Raw genomic sequence first — 20,354 nt, 5'->3', positions numbered from 1 at the left:
TACTTTGGTAATATTTTTAACTACGTTTTAAAATAGTTAAATACAGTTAGTCTCCAATCTATATTATTAATTGATGGTATGTAGTTAAGGTATTTCTCTTATAAATTCTACATTATTTAAATAGTCTTAGGTCAATTAACAATGATTATGTCAGATTCTTTGGACAAATAATTCCTGAGATTTCTATTTTCCTCTGCAACATGATGGGGAAAAGAATGCATATTGGTAAAGAATGTAGGCTCTGGATCCAGAATGCCTGAGTTCAAATCCTGACTCTGCAATTTACCTTCTATATGATTCTGGCTACTTTACATCTCTGTGTCTCAATTCGTCTGACCCAAGATGATGATAGTAATAAAAATTTCTGGTTCATGGGATGCTGTAGGGTTTAAATGAATTAATACATAAAGCACTGAACTGTAATTGGCACAAAATAAGCACTTGATGAATGTTAGCTATCATAAGTCCTGACTTGATAGAAATGCTAGAATTTCCTTCCTAAATTCAGCCTTTGAGGTAAGTTTGATTCAATGCTTATTTCATATGATTTCTAAAACAAAATAAGAAATTAAATTACTCATCAACAATATAAACCTATTACTCTTATGAAGGCAAATGCCAAACATCAAGATGAAATATTAGCAAATATAATACATGACTATCAGAAGAATAATGTCCTTTACCAAGAAAGGTATGGTACAGGAATGCAGACGGTTCAATATCAGGTAATAAATCATTATAACTTATTACACCATAACTTAAAGGAGAAAAATGATCATATTAGCAAATGCTGAATGGGAATTTCCTAAAAATTTAACAGTAATTCATAAGTTTTAGAAAGTTTAAATGAAATAGAAATAGAACTCAACCTTGTAAAGATGCTGAAGGCTATTAAAGAGCAACGGAAAATATTAGTTTAGTTAACTGAAAATCTTGACTTTATATAGTTGTCACATGTCAATGCTCAATGTAAATATTCTTCCTAATCCAGTTGTCCTTTAAGTAGTAGCCAGGTTTGCTAACCAGGAGAGGCATTGGTATAAACATTCCAAACGTTGGGTACTTTTATGAACTCTGTCACTCATTTTTAAAAGTTATTTTAAACTCAGTATTTCATTCTAGACACTAAATACTTGATCTTAGATAAATTATATCTTCATAACTAAATGAATATTTTTGCAAAGTAATATTTGCCACCAGGTAGAATATGTTAAGTGTTCTCCAGTAATTTTGGTATGGACTCCCATTCATTCATTAATTCCACAAACATTTATTGGTATGTGCCAGGCATTATTCTAACTGCCACAGATGTATGAGGTTGCAATATCTACAAACACGACTCTGTCAGATTACTTGTCTCTAGAATCTCAACTTAGAGGTAGACTCATACAGCACATAAACAATTTTAATACAATAAAATAGTTGTTACAAGGGAAATAGAGAATTGGCAAAAGGTGTCCGGAAATATATCATAGAAGATAAAATTGTCAAGTTAAATCTCAAATGTTAAATTGTTGAGCTAAATCTCTAAATAGTAGTAGAGGAGGCAGCCAAAGGAAACAGATTCTGGTTAAAAGAAACACTGTAATAAAAATTAAAAGTATGAAGAGCATTCAATTTCAGAAAACCGAGTAGTTTTTTTAGTTAGAACATAGATCAATAATGAGAGAATGGAACTAGACAATAAAAGGCCTTATATGATAACCTAAGAAGTTTCTACTTTACCTTTCTGTCAGTTTGGAATTATAGAATACTTTTTAAATGGTGAATAACATGGTCATATTTGCACTTTAAACAGGCCCCTGACAGATGGGTTGAGGTTGGACAATGTATTAGTCTGTTCTCACATTGCTATAAAGAACTACCTGAGACTGGGTAATTTACAAAGACAAGAGGTTTAATCGGTTCATGATTCCACAGACTGTCAGGAAGCATGGCTAGGGAGGACTCAGGAAACTTACAATCATGGCAGAAGGCAAAGGGGAAGCGAACACCTCTTACATGGTGGGAGCAGGAGGAAGAGAGAGAGAGTGAAGAGGGAAGTGCTACACACTTTCAAAGAACCAGATCTTGTGAGACCTTACTCACTATCACAAGAACAGCAAGAAGAAAATAAGCCCCCATGACCCAATCACGTCCCACCAGGTCCCTCCCCAACACTGGGGATTAGAAATTCAACATGAGATTTGGGTGGAGACACAAAGCCAAAGCATATCGTTCCTCCCCTATGCCTCCCAAATCTCATGTCCTTCTCACATTGCAAAATTATATCATCCCTTCTAACAGTCCCCCAAGTCTTAACTCATTTCAGTGTTAACTCAAATGTCCAAGTCCAAAGTCTCATCTGAGATAAGGCAAGTCCCTTCCACCTCTGAGCCTGTAAAATCAAAAACAAATTAGTTACTTCCAAGATACAATGGGGGTACAGGCACTGGCTAAATACTCCTATTCCAAAAAGGAGATATTGGCCAACACAAAAAGGGCTACAGGTCCCACGCAAGTTTGAACTTCAGCAGGGCAGTTATTAAATCTTAAAGCTCCCAAATAATCTCCTTTGAATCCATATCTCACATCCAGGCCACACTGATGTGAGGGGTGGCCTCCCAAGGCCTTGGACAGCTTCAGCCCTGTGGTTCTGCAGGGTCCAGCCCCTGTAGCTGCTTTCATGGGCTGACATTGAGTACTTGTGGCTTTTCCAGTTACACAGTGAAACTTGTCAGTGGATTTACCATTCTGGGGTCTGGACGATGATGGCCCTCTTCTCACAACTCCAGTAGGCAGTGCCCCAGTGGGGACTCTATGTGGAGGCTCCAACCACACATTTCCTCTCTGCTCTGCCCTAGTAGAGATTCTCCATGAGGGTTCTACCCCTGCAGCAGACTTCTGAGTGGATATCCAGGCATTTCCATTCATCCTCTGAAATCTAGGCAGAAGCTCCCAACCCTCAGCTCTTGCCTTCTGCACACCTGTAGGCTCAACACCATGTGGAAGGTGCCAAGGCTTAGGGCTTGCACCCTCTGAAGTAACAACAAGAGCTGTACCTTGGTCCATTTTAGCCATGGCTGGAGCTGGAGCAGCTGTGGCCGTGATGCAGGGCTCCATGTCCTGAGGCTGCACAGAGCAGCAGGGCCCTAGGCCTTGTCCATGAAATGATTTTTCCCTCCTAGGCCTCCAGGCCTATGATGGGAGGGGCTGCCACAAAGGTCTCTGAAATACCCTGGAGACATTTTCCCCATTGTGTTGCCTATTAACATTCAGCTCCTCTATACTTACGCAAATTCCTGCAGTGTTGAATTCCTCTCCAGAAAATGGGTTTTTCTTTTCTACCACATGGATGGGCTAAGAATTTTCTAAACTTTTATGCTCTGCTTCCCTTTTAAATATAAGTTTCAGTTTCAGATAATCTCTTTGTTCACATATATGAGCATATGCTGTTCGAAGCAACCAGGCCACATCTTGAATGCTTTGCTGCTTAGAAATTTGTTCCGCCAGATATCCCAAATCATCTCTCTCAAATTCAAAGTTCCACAGATCCTTAGAACAGGGGCACAATGCTGTCAGTAACTTGGCTAAAGTATAGCGAGAATGACCTTTATCCAGTTCCCATCTCCGTCTGAAACCACCTCAGACTGGACTTCACTGCCCATATCACTATGGACATTTTGGTAACAACCATTTAACAAGTCCCACTTTCCCTCATCTTCCTGTCTTCTTCTGAGCCCTCCAAACAGTTCCAACCTCTGCCCATTACTCAGCTCCAAAGTTGCTTCCACATTTTCAGTTATCTTTATAGCAATGTCCCACTTCTTTCTTACCAATTTTCAGTATTGATCCATTCTTGGATTGCTATAAAGAACTACCTGAGACTGCATAATTTATAAAGAAAACAGATTTAATTGACTCAAGGTTTTGCAGGCTATACAGGATCATGGCTGGAGAGGCCCCAGGAAACTTACAATTATGGTAGAAGGGAAAGAGGAAGCGAACACATCTTATATGGCAGGAGCAGGAGAAAGAGAGAGAGTGAAGGGGGAAGTGCTACACAATTTCAAACAACCAGATCTTATGAAAATTCACTCACAATCACAAGAACAGCAAGGGGGAAATCCACCCCCATGATGCAATCACCTCTCCCCAGGTTTCTTTCCCAACATTGGGGATTATAATTCAACATGAGATTTGAGTGGGGACATAGAGCCAAACCATATCAGACAGAAAAAGGGTGAGAAAGGGGGCAAGAGAACAGTTTGCAAGTTACAGTCCAGGCCAGTTCTCAGAGTGGGGAATATAACCCAAGTGGCATAGAAGGCCAGCCACTGAATGGGCAAGAAGAAATATTTGAACTTCTATTTGTATTTATATTTACTTTTAAACGTTTTTCATTTATCATTGTATAATTTTACAATGTATAAATGTTAATACAGTGGTGCATTTGTATAATTGATAAACAAATCTATATACCTATATCTGGATTGCAAGCTAAAAAGCAATACCTAATAAGGGAGTTTGATCAGTAACAGTTTAGAAGTCTCGAAATGATAGATAGAAATGAATAGATAGATGCAAAGGATTCTGAGGTAAAAACCAACAAAACTTGAAAATGTATTAGATTAAGATTAGATAGCTTAGAAATTTTTAATAGCATCATTGAAAACATTTTGGTCATTAAAACATGTCATTTCCTAATCGTAGTGTTTTCATAGCAGTTCAGACTTGAAAAGGACATAAAAGTTCATCTTGTTTTTATATTTGTTTTCCTCAGAATGGTTTGCAGCTTCATAATGAGATTTATTTTGAATTTCCAAAAGAATAAACAGCCCTAATCCATTATTGAAAATGGAATTACTTGGAATATATCATACAACATAGCAGTTTAGAATAATCTGCATGACATTAGTTCTACTTGTTCCTTAATAAGAGACAAGGTTTGTAAAATACTATAGTGTTTGTGGCTTCACATATTCCTTTATTCAGCTGTTTTTGTGCTACGTTGTTAGTAGTGGGTAGCAAAACACTGTTGCAGAAGGCTTACATGGATGAATTCTAGTAGAATTCATTTCTTACTGTGATATATATATCCATTCTTTAGTAGTACAGAATTTTAAAAAGAATACTAATCCATAGATAAGCCTAATGTACATCTGATAGCATGCAACATTTTCCTGCTGCTTCTTATGTTTACAGCAAGAAACTCTATTCTAGTGATGCCATCAAATTTATAAAAAAAGCTAAATGGAAAGATGAATGCTAGTTACATAGTAAACATATTCTTGCGGGTTGTTACACAAGAATGCATTCTCAGCTAGATGCCAAAGAAGAGTAAAGAACAAAGATGTTAATCCCAGCCTGACTGACAATACTGAAAAGAGTGAAAACAAACTAAATGCTCATTAGATGAATACCTAAGTAAATTATGTATCACTGTAAAATCATTAAAATGTGTCTAAAGGGTTGTCAATAACTTGGTTATGTTTAAAAGTTATGTAAATATTATGCCAGATTAAAAATAGTATGCATTCGTCCTTTCTCACATTGCTATAAGGAAATACCAGAGACTGTAATTTATAAAGAAAAGAGATTTAATAGACTCACAGTTCCACATGGCTAGGGAGGCCTCAGGAAAGTTGCATTCGTGGCAGAAGGCACCTCTTCACAGGGCAACAGGATAGAGAATGAGTGCCAGCAGGGGAAATGCCAGATGTTTATAAAACCATCAGATCTCATGAGGGCTCACTCACTATCATGAGAACAACATAAGGGAAACCACTACCATGATTCAATTACCTCCCACGACACATCAGGATTATGAGAATTACAATTCAAGATGAGATTTGGGTGGGGAGACAACCAAACCATATCAAGGCATATATACAATGATGAAAACATGTATTTTTAAAGGCTCAGAAGAAATGAACAGCAATAGCCAACAATGGGCCACATTGCTTCTGGATGCTAGGGCTTCCAGTGGGTTTGCTATTCTGTCTTTATAATTTTCCATATCTTTGTTTTCTCTAATCATTAGGTTTCATCCATAATGGGAAAAATAAAATAAACATTGTGATTAAAAAGAGAAGAAATCAGGAAAAGTAAGAGGTGTGAAGCATAAAATGTAAGTTTCATAGTTATTCTGTTCTTATTATTTAATTTCCTATGCACTTATTTGGTATAAATTGCATTTGATATGTCAGTTTGGACCAGACTCTCCATTTTGCAAAAAGCCACAACATATACAGCTTAACACCATTCATTTACAATCCTTAGGGGCAGTCAAAGTTGTTTTGACTTTATTCTGTATTGGGCACTCCAAGTTCTGATGATCCAAATTCCTAAAAAATATGTTTACTGATCAGGAAAATAAAAAATATTTGGGATATGCAGTCTGATATCTGCTGGGAATTTAGAATCCTCCTATTACCCCCCTTTTATATGCCAACTCTCAATTCTAGAGTACGATCTCAAAACAATTTTGCATTCAGGTTAATATTCTTAGTTGTCTCTCTTTGAAGTGTTTTTCTACAGATTTGCTGCCTTTATCACTTCAGTTTATTTATTTATTTTATTTATTATACTTTAAGTTCTGGGATACATGTGTAGAACATGTGGGTTTGTTACATAGGTATACACATGCCATGGTGGTTTGCTGCACCCATCAACCCTAATGTCTACATTAGGTATTTCTTCTAATGCTATCCTTCCCCTAGTCCCCCATCCCCCAACAGGCCCTGGTGTGTGATTTTCCCCTCCCCGTGTCCATGTGTTCTCCTTGTTCAACTCCCACTTATGAGTGAGAACCTGCGGTGTTTGGTTTTCTGTTCCTGTGTTAGTTTGCTGAGAATGATGATTTCCAGCTACATCCATGTCCCTACAAAGGACATGAACTCATCCTTTTTAATGGCTGCATTGTATTCCATGGTGTGTATGTGCCACGTTTTCTTTATCCAGTCTATTATTGATGGGCATTTGGGTTGGTTCCAAGTCTTTGCTATTGTGAACAGTGTTGCAATAAACATACATGTGCACGTATCTTTATAGTAGAATGATTTATAATCCTTTCGGTATATACCCAGTAATCAGATTGCTGGGTCAAATGATATTTCTGGTTCTAGATCCTTGAGGAATCACACACTGTCTTCCACAATGGTTGAACTAATTTACATTCCCACCAACAGTGTAAAAGTGTTCCTATTTCTCCAAATCCTCTCCAGCATCTTCTGTTTCCTGACTGTTTAATGATTGCCATTCTAACTGGCGTTGATTTGTATTTCTCTAATGACCAGTATAACTTCAATTTATAAATAAGAACAAAGGATTGTGACTTTTAAACTCCTCCTTTGCTTTTCCTGATTATATTTAAGTTTATTTTTAGCTTCCTTTGCTTCAAAACTAAAATTTCCATACACTGTGAACCTAATTATGAATCTTTAAATTCTGAGTCCTAACTCATGTTTTACTGAGTTTTCTCTTCTTCACCCATCAGTCTGAATATTACCAGTGCAGAAGAATATTTTTCAGTCGGCAAAATAGTCTGCTAAACACTGCTATACCCCTTAATAGCCTAAAAGTGTTAATTGGGGCTTACAAAGACATTTACAACAGTATTTGAGGCAGGAGAATCTGACCCAATAAGCAATATGCTGAGCTACTCTGATGGAAGTAGATGCACCCATTGGTTTATTGGCAGACTAAGCAAGTAACAAATATGCTCAGCCATCATTGTGTTCTCCATTTTACAAAGTAATATTATAATCTCTCAATTCATAAAGATAATTTGAGCAGATTATGTTTCCATTATCAACAGGGCAAATGTGTTGAGTTGGTTCTGGCACACTAAACAGAATGGCATCAGTGGAAATCAACAGATGCAGAATTGGGAGATTAGAATAATGATCAAATATCTGACCTTGCAAATATTTTTGAGTTGTTCTTAATTCCATGAATTATATTTGTAATTGGTCATATAAAAATCAGGTTAACAGCAAAGGGACAGTAAAGACTGTAGGAAACACTAACCTAGAAATAGATGTGCCTCCTGAAATAGATCAGGTGCTGCAGATACCAACTAAACTGAGTTGAGATCTATGAACTGGGTGAATTTAACCTAGAAGAATGTGGTGACATAATAGATGCAACCAAAGGGATATCAGGAACAGATGTTATTCTGATAGCCCAGTAGGCAGGGGCCAATTGTTTCAGTCACCAGAGTACTGAGCCCATATCTGAACACTAGGGCCTAGCACAAACACAGGCCTTGCTTCTAGAGGAACAAGGATATTGTATGGGTTATTAAATAGGGGCTTGAACTGTGCAGTGAGCTGAGAAAGCCATACCAGGGTAGAAGTGGAGACTGGTTCCTATAATCAAGATAAATACTCAGTTGTCAGAAGCAAGATGATACATAAGGTAAGGCTGTCAACATAGTGCTCTTCAAATCCCTTCTGCTTAAGACCACAATTATTCCTAGAACCCTGAGTGGGTCAGAGCCTAAATATATAGAGGGCTATGGAGACTTGTATCAGAGAGCATTTGGCACCCAGTTGGCTTGAAGTCTGTCTTACAGAGGGTATAGTGATCATCACACACCCCTCTATCAGGAGTCTATAGGAGTCCAGTCTATAGGAGGTCCCATAAGCAAGACTCTGAACCTCTCTAATTCTGGGGCAAATTAGGGTCAGACTATTTTCATATATAAACACAGTACCTCATGTATGAGAGAGAAAATGGAATTGGAAAAACATATCATCTTATTTTTCTCAAGCTGCTGGGGATGAGCACTTCTTCCCTTTTCATTTTCCTGATTGAATTTTTTCTTATGTCTTCTACCACCTGCTACTTCTCATATTTGTTGGATTCCATGCTTGTTCTGCTCCGCCCTTCTTCCATTCTTCTATAACATCATCTCCCTATCACTGGGGAACTTGCCCTTAACAATGTGCTTCCAGTGGGGCTATTGATCATAGTTCTCCATTTGCGCCCTACCCCACTCTAACCCACCCTGGCCACAGACATGTGCATAGATGTATTCTCCTCTCTCCTTGGCTGTGAGAAATGGTACAAAATTGAGCACACTGAATAAGTGGGGCCGTTAGAATACTCCTTGGGTATTTTATGTCTGCTCTCTTAGGCTCCCTCTTACCTCTGAAGTGGCTAAGGTAAGATGACATAAGCCATGCGCCACCAAAAGCTATCCCCTCTTCCCCACTACATGGTAGAATCCCATCTACAGTAAAACAGTATAGGACAATCCTGACAGAGAAATGATGGGAGAGAGGGGTAGGAGAAGGAGTGGGACAGCATAAATGAATAAATAATAATAATGACCCCAAATCTTTAGAATCCCTGTGACAAGCTTTATACCGAGAGTCTCCACTTATGCAAGTCAATGGGTTATCTCATTCTGTTTATGCTGTGTTGAGTTGGGTTCTGTCACCTGAGGCTGGAAAGAGGCTGACTTAAACAGAGAAGTCACAATCAATGAGAACACTTGAAGGGGAAAATTAATCTTTCCCTCACATGGGACATACATTTCCAGTCTTCTACTGTGTTCATTTGTGTCTGTTGCTGAGTAGTTTAAGTCCCTCCCTCCCTCCATCCTTCCCCCTTCCTCCCTCCCCCTCCCTCCCTCTCTTCCTTCCTTGTTTCCTTCCTTCCTTCCACCCTTGCTTCCTTCCTCCCTTCCTTCCTCATTTTTTTTTCCACCAGAGAGTTGTTTCTTATCCATTTCCTTCTCTACCTGAAACTCTTCCAGAGTCTCACAAATGTTCTCCAGAGCAGTGCTTCTCAGACTCTCTGTGGTAAAGAATAAGATTTTTACATTTCCAATTCCTGCCAGATTGACATTTTTTCGAAAAGTATAAAAACTAATTACTAAATTGTGTGCTTGGATGTTGTAGCAATATCAAATTGCTATAAAAGTTTCTAAACAACTCAAGTTTTCTTCCTATGTCAATATGAACAAGTAACACTTTGAGGACCAGCATCAGTCTGTGACCCGCACTTTGAGTCACACTAATATAAATAGCTGCTACAGTTCAAATGGGTTCTAATACTTCTGTTTTAATTTTCAGAATGTATTTCCAAGAAATGTGGGTTGTGTCAGAAACATTAGCACAATATGGAATAAAAACTAGCTTCTATTTCTGGTAGAACTGCTTCTTGTTCTGCCATTAGTAAGTAGTTTCCATTGTCTGATCTCTTAAAATAACTGGATTTTAGAAAATCCAATTTAGCCCAATTTTAACTAAAAAAAAGAAATAATTCTAGATTTTAAAACTTAGGAAATAATGTAAAGAAAGTATTAAATATAATAACACTCTCTCATCTCCTTATTACTTAGTGGAATTTCTATATAAAATGGCTTGTTCTGGCATATACAAATTGTTTTTGCTAATAAGGGGGTTCCACCAAATAAGTGGGTTTAAATTTCAGAAAACTCATGCACATATTTTTGTAAGTATACAAAAGCATCAGAAAATTGTCCTAACTTAAGAAAGCTTGGTATGACTAAGAATGTCTTAATCTTTTGAAAAATTGAAAAGAACTCAGAGAAATAAGAATGTTACTTTAGAGAATAGGAAAAATGATGGGTTTAGGGCATGTTTATACTTTTATTTTTATGCAATGAAAAATTGTTTTGCATAATTCTGAACCTGGCATGCCTCATAAAATGCATGCTTGATCTTTCTACTAGTATTCTAAAACCGAATGTTGTGGGCTTATTTCAAATATTGGTTTGCTTTTGAGAAATCAGTCTTTGTCACCAGGCAGACAGTATAAGAAAGGCAAGTAGAAACATACCAGAAAATTGCTCAATATAGCAGAGAAAGATTGGGAGTGAAAAGTACATTCTTTTTTTTATTCTTCTTCTTCTTTCAAATCAGTATTGGGTTTTCACCAAAATCCATTCAAGCACTTGAGATGGACAAAGGGGGACAATCGATTTTTCTGGGGTTTACATATACTGATGTTACTGGAAGGGGAAGATTTTGCAAAAATTAAGCAATATATAAAGTTTAAAAATGTAAAATATTAATTATAAGTGAAAGAGAAGGAAGATTATTGTGTGGGAACAAAACACTTGGTATCTATTTCAGTTTTCTCATGTACTCATAGCGAGTTTTCTGGTATTCTGAACTTTGTATGTGAGTTGGGGATGGGAAAATAAGGGAAATATTTTGTAAAAACATTTTAGACTTTTCATATACTTTATATTTCCAACATTCAATAGAATTTCTTCCAATCTACTTATTAATTTATCCCCTCAAAATATGGCTTGTTAGTGATCTTATATTTTAAAAATTCAGTCTCAAAGAAAAAACATATTAATTCAAACATAAACAAGTACAAAAGTCTGTGTACATATGCTGAACAATATATTCCTTCAATAGCCTGCATATGTCCCTTCAGGACCAATAAATGAACTTACGTCATTGGTTTGCTTCATAAAATACCTCATTTTACTAAGGTTTCTAAAACTAAAATTTGCAAGTTTATTTCAAATATCAACCTTGCCATTGAGAACTCCACCTGTGTCATCATAGAGGTAGAATACCTCTGTGTTTAAATGGGTAATACATGCGCACTGCCCAACATCCAAAAGGTAAAAAGGTATCTCCAATGAAACTTCTGTTTCCCTCCCACTTCGTTACCTAGCCACACAAGGACAGCTATTATTTCCAGTTTCATGTGTGTCTTTCCATGAATATTTTTATATTTACTAACAAATTTATGCATATATCCATTTCATCAGAAAGTAGAAAACTGTACAGGATATTCTATATTTTGTTTGATTTACTTGAAAACATATCTCAGACATCTTTCTTTATCCATATAGAGTATTGCTTCATTGTTTTTAATAGCTACATTGTTTTCTACCATAATTTATAGAATCTCTATTGAATGAATGTAACTGTTAAAACAGGTCACTTCCAAACTAATTGAAAAGTATCTGATACGGAAAAGAGTACTATATTAGTGTGTTCCTAACTATTCCTCCTAAGCCCAGGCAATTCCGTCTCCCATACATCCTCCATTCATCGCTATTAGATGACATCTTATTCTCAAGGTATTACTATCATGTTTCAAACTTGGACTTAAATCTGTACCAGAAGGCTGTATCCTGTAGTGGCAGAGAATCAAGAGATCTGGGTTTGGCCCTGGCTCTCCCATTTACCAGATGTGTGATCTTAGGCAGGTTACTTACATTTCTAAGCCAGAATTCCCTCAAGTAGAAATTAAGGTTAATAATATTTTTTTCACAACATTGTTTGTGAAGATCGAATAACCTAATATATTCAATGTCTTTAGCCCAGTGCTTAATACATAATTAGTATCCACTAAAGTGGTAGCTCTTATTCCAAGAGACACTTAGATAATTATGCTTCAGCAGACCAAAGGGGTAAGAGACTCCTGGTCATTTGCCATGTGACAGCATTTCCTTTACTCTTAACCATATGGAATTGGTTACTTTTCATCAGGAGAGGACGGTGTTGCAAAGCCTAGCCTATTCCATTTCTAGTGATAATTTATATATATGACAAGGTAAAGATAATAAATGCATGAGATGCTCTTTAATATTTATATCTTGCCCTATGTCAGGGAAATTTTCCATGCATCCTTCTTTGAAAGAAGCTCAAAGAGGAAGGGAAATGTGGAATTATGTGTCATCCTTGCCAGTCACATCAGGTTACCTTGAGAGACAGAAGTCCCTATTTACAGAGCTTGCCTGTGGGTCAACCTCTCCTTGGCTGGCCCTCCTAAGATGGACAAGGGAGACATTGTAGAGGATGCCTTTAATTCTCCTTGGACATGGAAACAATTGTAATAAAGGCCTCATCACAGAAATCAGAGGAGCCACTGGAGGTGATACTTGACTGTTACCGAATGTTATATTAAATAGAAAATAAAGCAATCTGTAAAAGTGTCTTCTGTCTTCTTAGAGCATCTACTTAGAGCACTGAGCCTTTCACTCACAGTCTTATAAAAGCAATCTATTAATTAGTGAGAGATCTAGAAGGAAGAAAATATCACCCCTGACATTTAACTTACGAATTTCCCAAGGAGCCTCAAGGCTAACCTTCCCTCACAATTCCCTAAAACTAGGGGGAATATTTTTGCCTTCATAGCTTTGTTCCTGCTCCACTCTGGATCTTCCTTCCTTCCTCTCATATCATCATATTGGGTTCCTTCAGTGCCCTGCATGTGTTCTATCTTCTTTGCAATGATCTCTCTGACCACTGCATCATTTGCAGCTTTCCCTCTTCTGAACCCTCAGCAGAAATTCTTAGCCTTTTCTGCATCAATGTTCATACTGAGAATCTGACAAAAGCTATGAATAATCTCTTTATTCATCTATCCATCAATCAGTCTTGGAACTGAATATATACTTATGCAGAAAAACTAGCTTGGTGATCTCAGGATGTCCTAAATCTATCCTTGAAACCCTCAGGTTCTACAGCATTTGTCTCCAAATCAACCAACACAGCACAACCTTGTATTGTTATTTAGCTGATAAATACATCTGTTATCTTCATACTAGTTTAGTAAGTTCTTGAAGACATGGATAATAAGTTTTTAAATGTATTGGCATCATTTTTAGAGCTCTATAAATACTTCTTAAATACAGTTGCCTTCTAGGAGTTAGGAGTGTACCAGGAATAGCGAAGAGTCATTGTGCAGTGATCCTCAAAACTGGCTGCCCATTAGAATCACCTAGGACGTTAAAAAAAAAAAAGAAAGAAAAAAAAGAAACAGAAAAACACTGATGCCAGGGCCATGACCCTCCTGAGAATTCTCATTTAATTGTTTCTGGGTACAGCCTTGGCCTAGTGATATTTTTTAAGGTCCCAGATTATTTTAACATGCACGAAAAGTTGAGAACAATTGGTGGGTGGCCGGTAGTGAAATTTTCAAAGTCAGATTTATCAGGTTTGAATCCCAACTCTTGTCCTCTAGCTGCATGGTCTTAACCAAGTTATTTCCTTGCTCTGAGGCTCACTTGTAAAGTTGCTGTGGGAGTTTGGCTTCAGGAGAGAATATTTCCCTGTAAACATTTTGGTGCAGTAATAATCTATGTGTAACTATGTTTTTCTCAGCTTCAGATAATACTATCTTTATTTTAGGATTACTGTAAATTTGAAAAAGTAAAAAAAGATACATTAAATATGTATTTATTACATTAGAAAAAATGGTGAGCTCTGTTTCAATTGGCTGAATAGTGCTGAAACCAGCTCAATTTTCCCACACAACTAATGTTTATGATTTTTTGGATAAATATAGAAATTGGCCCTCCCCATCATAAAGCTTGAAACTTACATTTGTCTTACCTGAGTTCCTTTGTTAGAAAACCAACTATCAGGCCTCTCAGATAGCATCAAGGAACTGAAATTCACCAGATCCCTGCATCCAGATGGTGAGACAGCAGACCCCTCAACCATCATAACTGACTAACCAACCACTTGCTTCTTGTTGACCTACTCCTCTTCCTTATCCCTCCCTAATTCCCGTTTTGGCACACATAGTTACATTCTTTCCCCACTCTACAAAACTCTAATTTTAGTCAGGTGGATTTGAGACTTATCTCCCATCTCCTGGCTGACATCATCCACATTAAAACCTTCTTCCCTAGCAATACTCGTTGTTTCAATGGATAGCTTTCGATACAGTGAGAAACCACAGCTGGGCCAACACCCAGGCATTCAGCAATAAAATTCTGGTGCTGTGACTTGGATTGCAGTGCTTGTGGCTCAGTGGCCACAGGCTAGAGAGATCTGGAAACCCTCCCAGCAGCTGCCCAGCTATATTCGTCCAGAGGTGGGTTTTTGTTTCTCTCTCTTCCCTCACTGCTGCTGGCCCCAACCATATTCTTGATTACTTAAGAAGGACAGGCTTTGAAATTTGACATCTGTATCCATCAAGGTGAGTGTCTTTTATGGGTACTAGACCATGGGAGCTACTCCTCAATTTGGGGAATTCCAAAGGAATTTCCATTTTTTGCAGGTTGGAAAAGCCCAATTGACTGGCATGAGAGTAAAAAACACCCCAACTGTTTGAGTTTGAACTCTCGTGGCTTGTTAGTCACTGCTGCAGTTAGATTGTATTTTGATAATGTTTATTTGCTTATGTGTGTGTGTGTCAATGTGATCAAGGGAACACAGGATTTGATCTAGGAATGCCTCCACTTGGGTGCATTCTTCAAAACTGGTCTGAATATAGTTACGAGCCAATGGAATGAAAAGAAAATGATATTCTTTTGTAATGCTGTTTGGCCCCAATATTCTTCGGAATCTAGAGAAGTTTGGCCCTTCCAGGGGTCTTTCTGAGGAATTACATTTGCTGTTTTTTTTTTCCTTCAAATTGTGATTTTTTTTTTCTTGTATTGTAATTGGCTATGACCATAAGAAGTAATTTATTCTTCAGTCTCAGATATTCATGGATATACGCTCTTTCTTTCATTAGAAATGTTTTTCTGGCAATGAGGAAGTGTTTAGCTGAAGAAGTTCAAAACCCTTTATATAGAGAATTTTATAAGTTTGCAAATATGTTAACAATATTAAGTGTGAAATAGAACTTCTATAAAATAATTAGAACAGAGTTTTACACTTAATGTTTTAAATTGTGGCAGATGGTACTGCTGATTTCAGGGGACTTCCTTGGATTACTCACATTTCTCTGATGTACTTACTACACCTGATGCCAGTTGGCGACAGGCTTCAGTGTCTTTATTTAAAGATTGATACAGCCTTTGATATTTTATTATCACATTCTCAGTGCTCATATTGGGACTTCAATTATTGCTACAGAGCGGTAGTGGTTAAAAATAAGACTTTATGGATTTATTAAAGGAGATTTTCATTGTTGTTTAAGTACATTTTAGATTAGGATTGACAAGTAAATATATTGTTGCAGGATGATACATTATAGTTTCTGCATTGTGTGAAGCTGTTTTTATTGAAAATCAAGTGATGTTTCAGAAGACGTTCTATAACAATTATGCTTCATGCTTAAAATAAAAATTCTCAGTTTAGTTTTAAAAATGTAATTGTTAAATTTCAATCTTATATTCCCAATATTTTCATAAACCTATATTTTGATAAAGTACTGAGTCACCACTTTATATCCACAAATGCAAATAACTAATGTATGAGAATTGAATAATTTTCACGAGTTATTGTAAATTCTCCTGCTCTTTAAATGAGTAAGAGGTCCAATTTCATGAAAGATTGAAAATAAATTGAATATCTGGTATAATATAGGAGAGGTTGACCAAGGAAGAATTGTAGCTTGGTACCAAGGTTAAAATGACATTTCTCTATTGCCTATCTTTTATGTTAAATTTGATTTCTTTTTCTTTAATTACATTTTTAACATTGCTGATAGAAATTATGTTCCTGTGTTTCACATGAAAAAGCATATATATACTAGTTAAGTATATTGAGTAAAACATTTTACAAAGTCATACATTTACAAATTTTTGAGAGGTTAGCCACTAAAATTAATTTCACAAGGGAAAATCCTTTGTTCCACAATATACAGTTTTTCTTCTTAGTTTTGAATTAGAAGTGGCATCTGTTTTAGTTCTTAAAATATAACTTGGCTGTTTCGCACTGTGTCTGAACATTGTTTTCTGTAGGAGTGGGATAGATAATTATATATAGTATCATAATATTCTTTGCATCCATGTGCCAAATAGGAGTAATATTTATTTAATCCTCTTAGATGCCTTATGTTACCCAAACATACAGTAAAAACATAGAAATTTAGGCACTTGTTCTTCAAGTCACCTGCTTGGGTCTCTTCCAGGTATACCTTCCTTTCTTTCCTGTTCTAAAGCCTTTTTAAATAAACCTCCACTCCTGCTCTGAAAAAAAAGTAAAAATTTATGAAATATTTTCTGATAAAAAGTTTATTTTTTGCTTACCCTAGGGAATGCTTTCACAATAGTGTATCATTCCTTTTGTTGGAGTTGGAATTTCTTCTGTTGTCAGCACTTAATTAGTCATGGCAAGTCCTACTTTTAAGACCTTTAGAGATTAGACATTTCTGTTTCATTAAGTCTTTTGTTCATTCTAAAAGTTGCCACGTTACTTAGTTCAGAGGAAATCGGTCATCTTCCAAGGGCGGTGATCATCTTTAGGAGGCAGTTTTACTAAGCTACCTTGATACGTGCATGGTAGCAAGTGCTGCACTTTGTCAGCACTCTGGGTCAAAGTATAGGCTAGAGGTAAGGATACTGGCAGACTTAGGGATGCTGGATAGACCTGTAGTTCTTCTAAAGTTTTGTTTTCAAAGGAATTTCCACAATAACACACTCATGTGCATTGATCAGACCAAAACACGTTCCAAATAAAAATCATGAGTGGATTTAAAATGTTTAGATTATTCAATTTCTGTTCCATTACTATTGAACTATATAAACTATTCCATTACTTCAGATATTTAAGTATCAACTTTAGTAAGCTCTTTTTGTTATTGTTTAAAGAAGGTTGCCCATGGATCTTTGCCTAATGTTAAAGCTGATCTTGTTTTTAATCCTCCTTTGAAATCCTTTCTAGCTCTGGGGTGCTTTGAGGGTGATTGGATTAGACTTTGGGATATCATTTCTCAGACTCAGACTTAGTTTTTAGAAATTAAATACACTTTTTTTAAAAAAAAGAAAAATTCTTCTATGCATTCTGCTACCTATATGAACAATACATTTGTTATTATGGCAATGAAGTCAGTAGATTGGAAACCAGTTATTCCTCCTCCCTTTAAAAAATTTGAAAATGTGTTAACAAGTGACTGAAACTGTTACCTTGAACAGAGTCTCCAAAACTAGTCTAGATTTTGCCAAATGTTTACTTTGTATTTAATTCCAGAAGATTCCTCAAGCTCTGCAATCTAGGGGTGGTAACTGTGTTTCTATTATGCTTGGAGTAAGGTCAGGAGAATGTGCATCCTAAGTAACAGGAACCATTTCTCTTACCCCCCGGACTCCCTATCACTTGAAGATTTTACCTACCCCCAAACATATATAAAACAAATAGAAAATATATTAAGTAGTCCATCTAAGTTTGCTTCCAATAGGCTCCAGGTCCCTACCAATGTGCCTTTCTACTATTTGAAACTGAGGGACCAAGTCCTGCTGAAAACCTGGAAATCCCACCAGGCTGAAGACCAGCTGTGACCACAACTGACCACCCACTCATCTGACAAGTTAAGCCATGGATTCACCAAAATTGGGTAAAACTAGTCCCTCAAATATCCCTCCAGAGGAAACAGTCATGGTATTGTGAGCCCTCCTACAACTTTAAATTAATATTCAAAGTCCAGCCAAAGATCTTACATAAGAAATCATAAAGGAACATGTGCTTTCCAGGCTGTTATGTTCTCTAGATCCTTCCTGATTATAGATGGAAGGATAATTCACTAATTCATATTTCACAAGCTATTGCTTCATAAGCAACCTTATCCCACTGTTGGATATGTGACCCAAAGTTCCAATCTGTTCTGGACCATAATGACTCCTTAATCCAACCAGTTCATACCTTTTTGCATATCTCTATCTGCACATTTGAACATCCAAAGACTCCTAAAAGAATAGTGTAATGAGTATGCCTTACATGGACCCTTTTAGGGACCAGGAAGACCTCCTGTTTCTATTTGTCATCCCAGAAAGGCTATTCCTTACTCTTCCTAAAATAAATAAATAAAAAGTCAAGCACTTTTTTTCTTTGATGGTGACCCAGACAGAACTCCATTTGATCAGGATATAAGGAATCAGGAAGACTTTTGAGCAGGCTTGGCTTTGTCTGGATTTGGTAATAATCTAACTGATCTCTGGTTAGAAAAGATAGCCTGAATGACTGCTTCTGCCCAAGATACAGTGACCTGTGCTCCTGAGGGCTACATGTTTGTTTGCAAACAAGAGAATAGGCCTTGGGCATATAGATGCCTAGGAAAGGAGAAAAAGGGCACTGTCTATTAGGATACTCTGTCACCCCTTTTACAGTAGATAATGAGAGCTTGATCAGACATTGGACTAGTTCTTTGAAATTATTCTCCAGGGTAACTAGAGGACTCTTGGAGAGAGATCCCAATTAGGGTGTCCCCAAGGAGTATTTGCCTGGGAGCATTCTTGACAGAACCAGATATTTTTTGGTTACACTCCCCTGGTGGGGAGTAGCAGCTCATTAACATGTACTTAGAAAGCTCTCCATTACCCTGTGGATTATAGCAAGTGAAACAGTGACTGCTATTGTTGCCCAAAAAAAGTCTCTAGACTCCTTGGCTAGAGTAGTTTTATATAACTACATAGCTTTGGAGTATTTGCTCACTGAACAAGGCAGGGGTATATGTAATTGCCAAATCATCTTGCTCTACCTACATTAATACATCAGTTGAAGTAGGAGTACGTATTGAAGGATAAGACAGCAAGTCTCCCAGTTATAACATGTAAAGGAGAGCAGACCTGGATTAGGGGACAGGTTTTCAGGATTCCCTGGTATTTTTAAAGTTGGGTCATCTACGTTATTAATTATCTTGGTTTTACACATCATGCTTAGTCTTATATTTAAATGTGGCTTAAAATGTTGTTCTAAAACTGTTAATGAGAGTACCCAGATCACAGTGCTCCAACAAGCCCAATGCTGACCAGGTACTCATGAGTACTTCAATTACAGACATAGCGTTTTCATTCCTCATTATCCCAACACTCCCTTTCTCAGCATTAAGCAGTCAAAAGATCAACACCAAGATTCCTCATGATTGATGAACCAATAATAGAAAGGCGGGACTAAAACCAGCCCAATTTTCCAATAGAACTAATGTTCAAGATTTTTTGAATAAATATAGAAATTGACTCTCCCCATCATAAAGCTTGAAACTTACATTTGTCTTATCTGAGTTCCTTTGTCAGGAAACTAACCTTCAGGTCTCCCAGATAGTATCAAGGACCTGAAACTCACCAGATAATAGCATCTAGACAGTGAGACACTAAACCCCTCATCCCCTATGATTGCCTAACCAATGATCTTCTTCCTGTTAACCAATTCCTTTTCCTTACTCCTCCCTAATTCCTGTTTTCCCTTATGTAGCTACATTCCTTACCCACTACATAAATCCCTATTTTTAGTGGGTTAGGGGAACAGATTTGAGACTTATCTCCCATCTCCTGGCTGATACCACCCACCTTAAAGCCTTCTTCCCTGGCAATATTTGTCGTCTCAATGACTGGCTTTCTTCACAGCAAGCAACTGGACCTTGACCAAACCCCTGTTGTTTGGCAACAATACTAGTTTCTTAATGTCTTTATATAAAGATGAAGTTGAAAAGATAAAATTGAATATAGATTTTAATATTGTATTCTCTCCAAATAA

At 37.0% G+C, this 20,354-nt stretch overlaps 1 protein-coding gene across 1 annotated transcript in view; it reads right to left on the bottom strand.

The window, feature by feature from the left end:
* NECAB1 (N-terminal EF-hand calcium binding protein 1) overlaps window positions 1-20,354 on the bottom strand; it is a 169,187-nt gene that overhangs the window by 86,959 nt on the left and 61,874 nt on the right. The window lies entirely within an intron of this gene.

Source organism: Pan troglodytes, chromosome 7 (assembly GCF_028858775.2).
Source record: "Pan troglodytes isolate AG18354 chromosome 7, NHGRI_mPanTro3-v2.0_pri, whole genome shotgun sequence".
Taxonomy (NCBI): Eukaryota; Metazoa; Chordata; class Mammalia; order Primates; family Hominidae; genus Pan; species Pan troglodytes.
This window is presented reverse-complemented; position numbering and strand designations above follow the sequence as displayed.